The sequence below is a fragment of the Colobus angolensis genome, unplaced genomic scaffold (genome assembly GCF_000951035.1).
Source record: "Colobus angolensis palliatus isolate OR3802 unplaced genomic scaffold, Cang.pa_1.0 Scaffold97, whole genome shotgun sequence".
In the NCBI taxonomy this organism is placed as follows: Eukaryota; Metazoa; Chordata; class Mammalia; order Primates; family Cercopithecidae; genus Colobus; species Colobus angolensis.
Window position 1 is genome coordinate 7930248 of NW_012123709.1, and position 5447 is coordinate 7935694.

The window sequence follows — 5447 nt, forward strand, 5'->3', positions numbered from 1 at the left end:
TAATTTGAGCTGAGATTTGGGAGACACACAGATCCAAACCATATTAGCATGCAAACTTGACCTGATATTCCCTTGGAGAAGAATGCTCTTTTGCATGAACTGAAAACCCACACCACTTCTCTTAATTGCCATCTATTTTCTGGATCCCAAGCTAAACTGAAAATAAGGAAATAATACCTCAGAGTTTTACCTGATCCTATTTAGACATAACTGCTCGCAAGAACACGTTTTTCAAATGATAGAAATCCCAGTTACTGATTTTTTTTAAAAGGCCACATTCAAATCAGTTGATCTATACAATGATGCGAAGATACAATGAAAAAACATTGTTATACCAATAGTCTTATTATATGACATTTGTCATGAACAGTAAGACAGATTAAGTACCCACAATTAAAACACTCAATTACTTTACTTTGGAGATTTAGCTTAAGGGAACTCCGACCATCCTTTTTTCACCAATATTTATTGAATGCCTACTATGTGTCAGTCCCTGTACAAATAACTGAGAACTCAAAATTAGGGAGAATGCACATACTTGGGGAATATATAGTACACCTAGAGAAATACGCTGTGTTTGGGGGAAATTCGGTAAGAAACGTCTGTAAGAAATTCTGTAAGAAAAAAGTGCTTACCTGGTAGACTCATTCTGAACGCCGGAATCTTGGTGGCATTTGCAATTTTTGGACAGGTTGAATTGATTCTGATAGCTATCTGTGATGATAATACTTGAGAGGTTATTTCCAAACTTTGTAAAGTTAATTAAAGGATTGAGAATGCCTGGGCTCGCACTGCTAGCAAGAACAATAACTGTAGTTTACCGTTCAATTAACTTAAGTATAGCTAAATGATATATTGGTAGAGGTAGATGGAAGTAGAATAAGTAAAAATGCTGTATCATGGTGTTTGGAGATTAACTTCCAATCCTTCTTACTCCTAATTCATGCATTGTTTCTCTTCTGCTCTAGACTCCTTTATTCTCTCTCAGGTTCTCCTGAACCTTCCATGTTACTTCTCCTCCATGCTGGTCTGGTCTTAAATAGCTACTTTCTTGTAACAAGGCACCTGTTGCTGAATTCAGATAATTCTGTTTTTCTCCTTCGCAGATTTACAGATTCAGGTGTTACATAACAAGGCCCCCATCGATTTTATTTCTTAGGAGAATTGCTAAGTCAGCGTGGCGAAATACTTGCCAACACGTACTCCTTAACTGGGAATAGTTTCTTTATATGCATATTGCTAATGCTTTCTATCCGTCTCTATTCTGAAGGTTCCTGGAGCCTCTGTAGCAAGAATAACATATGGGCTGCGTCTGAACTGAAAAAGAATTTTCCTGTTGCACAAAATTTACAGGTGTCACAATTCTTTTATGACTCGTTAACCTTTAAACACACTTGTTTGGGCACCATCAAAATTCTAGGAGTTTATGTCTTAGCAAATGGTTACACATTTGCAATGGGGGCCATGCCTAAAATGCTGCGAGATTAAAGAAGATGGAGTAATTAATTGCTTTAGGGGCTGGGGGTTCTTCATAGAGTAGGTGAGATATAAGCTAAACCATGATAAGGAGGAATAAACTGTCATTAAATTTTATTCAGCAATTATCTTTAAGTAGTTATAAGTAGTATTTCAAAAGATCCAGGTAGTATTTCTTTCAAAAGATCCAAGGTAAAACCTTAATAACTGATTCAGTACTGTTTCCGTGAATACTAATATTTCAACAGGTTGATCCTAAATGCAAAAAGTATTTACTGCTAATTAACGGATCATTATTTGGGGACATTTTGTAGATTGATGGGGATGTATTTTAGCACATTAACTTTAATGTTTATGATCACAGAACGAAGAGAACTGTGTGAAATATTATTCCCTCTTTGAGTAATCTCACACTAATGTAGCTTTTTCTCAAGTTGTCTCTTAGCTAAGATAGTCTTCCTTTCATTTGCCCCTTATAATCAAGATTGTATTTTTTCCAAATCCTTGACAAACTGATTTCACCAAAAGCTGGAATACCTTTTGAGTCTTAATTTATCTTAAAATAGAAATGGCAATTTTTAAAAAAAGCATAGAGAAGCATTTTAACTTATTTAGGTTAACAAGATTGCATTAAAAGAGTATTTTTCTTTGATAATGAGGCTTAAAAATGGCAATTTACCTAACTTAGTTTATTTTTATGAGAAGTCTTTCATCACTATTCTGGTTTCCCTCCTAATCAGTAGAAATGTAGTTGAAATACATTAATTAAATTATCTAATAAGATTCTGTAGCTATTGGCCTTAAACTCTAGGGAAGCCATAAGTCCCTAATTACAACATATCAGTTGCAATTAACTTTTCAAACCATTCCCAAGGTGTATGTGAGAAAATGAAAGAGTTGCTAATAAATTTTAGAAAAGATTGACGGCTCTTTCTATGGCTGTCAAGGGCCCACTGTGGACCTATGGGAGAAAACCCTAACCTACATTTGGGAAATTTCTCATATGGTAGCTTTTATTTTCCTGGGACACTTTCTGGACTTAGGTTTTTTGTGTACTGACTCTTGTGGGGTTAGATTGATCTTGGGCATGATGGCTGTGACTGCTGTGGTGGATTTTAGGTTTGTATCAGAGAACTTCCTGCTGAATGTTTCACATTTTCAAGCCCCAGTTTCAACTAGCTGAAGACAGGCACTCAGGGTGAGAGCAGAGCAGGGCTGGAAGACTCTCACTCCAAGTGACAGAAGCAGGACCAAGACGAGATGTCATCTTCAGTGTGAAGGACTAGCGTGGAGTGCAGGAGGTTGAAGGACGTGCCTGCAAAGCTCTCTAGCCAGTGCTTTGGGCCTGGGATGACAGTCGGGCTTTTTAAGATGGGGCCTTTTAGGTGTGGCTGCTGTTTCTTGCTTATGACGTCCAGGAGATGTGAAGAGTCCTGTTTAACTCATTCTGGTCAGGTTCCTTCAGCTGTACAGTTGTAGTATCCTCAAACTGGAAACTCTTTTTTAAAAATCTGAAAGAATTTTGAGCACCTTGCTCCTGGTTCCTTGCCTCTTCCTCATGTGACACTTAAGGGTTAGGCAGCATGCTGTTTACCTGCAAGCTATATGAAAACAAACCACACACAAAATTTAGACTTAAACCAAGTACAATCTTTTTCTCCCCACAAATCTACGATTTGGGATGGCTTTGTGGGAACAGCTACTATTTTGTTTATAAAGTATTAGCTGGAGCTGTTAGACTGGAGGACCTACCTTCAAGATTTCTCACTCCCATAGCTGGGAAGTTGGAACTGGCTATTGCCAGAATGCTTCTTCAGACCCAGGTCTTGATTCCTTTCCATGAGTTACTTGGGCATCCTCAAAGCATGAGTTCCAAGAGAAGTAGGCTTCCTTGTATCTGGACACTGGAAGCAAAAGGGCCACGTTCTGTGCCACTCACAGAATCTACAAACCCCTCTCTTCTCCAGAATGCTGACCATTATGAATTTTGTAATAATTATGCCCTTCCTTTTTTTTTTTTTTTGTAAGTTTATCACCTACAAAAGTACCCTAAAGCAGGGGTTCCTAGCCCCTAGCTGCAGATCATTTCAGGTCCATAGCCTGTTAGGAACCAGGCTGCACAGCAGGAGGTGAGCGGCTGGAATGAGCTTTACCGCTTGAGCTCTGGCTCCTGTCAGATCAGCGGTGGCATTCGAGTCTCGTAAGAGCGCAAACCCCACTGTGAACTGTGCATGCGAGGGATCTAGGTTGCACCCTCCTTATTAGAATCTAATGCATGATGATCTGAGGTAGAGCAGTTTCATCCTGAAACCATCCCCCTACCCTTGCATCCTGTGGAAAAACTGTCTTCCATGAAACCGGTCCCTGGTGCCAAAAAGGTTGGGGACCACTGCACTACTCTATTTTGTACTTTGTACGTCTTGAATTAGAATGTCTACATTCTTTTGTGATCTGCCTCTTTTGATCAACATTATGATTGAGAGATTCATGTATGTTATTGACTACGAGTGTAAATTATTTCTTCTATTGTATACCTGTTATTTCTCCATTCTACTGTTTATGGACATTTGAGTTGCTTCCAGTGTTTTGCCCTATTAACAATGCAGAGCAAAAATTGTTGTACACTCTCTTCTGGGGTATAAGTGAAAGAGTATTTTCAGGTTATGTTGCATAGAGAGACTGATGTCTTGTAGGATAGGTACAAGTTCTATTTAGCCATTTACAAATTTACAAAGGTGCTTTTGCAAAGTGGTTGTTTGCTCCAAATCGTTTTCCTTGGTTATTGCGTCAATTTACATCCCTTAGATAGTGTATTAAGATTCCCTGTTGTTTCACATGAATTATGACCTAACGTTGTCCAGTGAAATTTTCATTTTTTCAAATGAGCCCAGCTGATATAAAAGGCAGGACAAAGCTAAGTTTTCATTAACACCCTCCATTATAGGTCGCATTACAGAGGAAAAATCAGATTTCAAAGTTTTCAAAAATTCTGTGTTATCATTATTTTGATCTTGAACGATCCCAGCGTCCTAATAATAATTCTGGAATTCTTATAGATTCCACCCAGATATTAAGAGTACCATGAGAAAAATTGTTTGCCATGATGGGTTAGAAGGATATTTTTCTTTTTTGGTATGAAGCCATTCATTATATTTTGATCTTTGATCACAAATTGTACAATTCAACTACTACCTGTGAACAGTGCTCTCTCAATGATATAGAATATTTTAATTTTATTCTATTAGTTTTGATTGACAACTTAGTCTTAATGTTGTGAAAAGTTATGCAACATACAAAATAACTGGATCTCTTTTAAATCTCAAAAGATTTAATTTTTCACAGATTTGCATATAAATTAAGGAATGCAAGATCTTTTGAAACACATATTCAATCTACATTTTTATCTTCTTCCAGGTATACAATCCAGTGATTGAAAATTAATTCACCTTAGTCAGAAGACAGTTAATTCCTGACACTGCAACAAATTGTCTTGTCAAGATGTGATATTTGCAGAGAACTGGAATAGCATGACAACAAAAACCCTTCTGACTTGTGGGATTTCAAACAAAAAGGTTAAAATTGCATTCTGCAGCTATACAAATTAGCATAGACCTTCACTACAGCCTCAGGTACTGGAACAAAACTGGAGCAGTTCTCAATAAAATTAAGCTGTTGAGAATAAAAAGAACTAAGGAGGGGGTATAGCTCAGGGTTAGAGCATTGGACTGCAGACCAAGAGAATAAAAAGAACTTGAAACAGTAAGTGGGAGTCTTCAATTCTGTTTCTTAACCTGCTAAAGCTTAGAGCTCCCTGCTGCATTATTACAAAGGCAAAACTGCTAGGTGAAGGAAAAGCTATAGGAAGTCCAAAGGGTTGATTATTTTTATGTATTTATTGATTGATTTTTTCTTTCTTTTTTTTTTTTTTTTTTTTGAAATGGACTCAAAGACAACTAGAAAGTTTCCTCTAT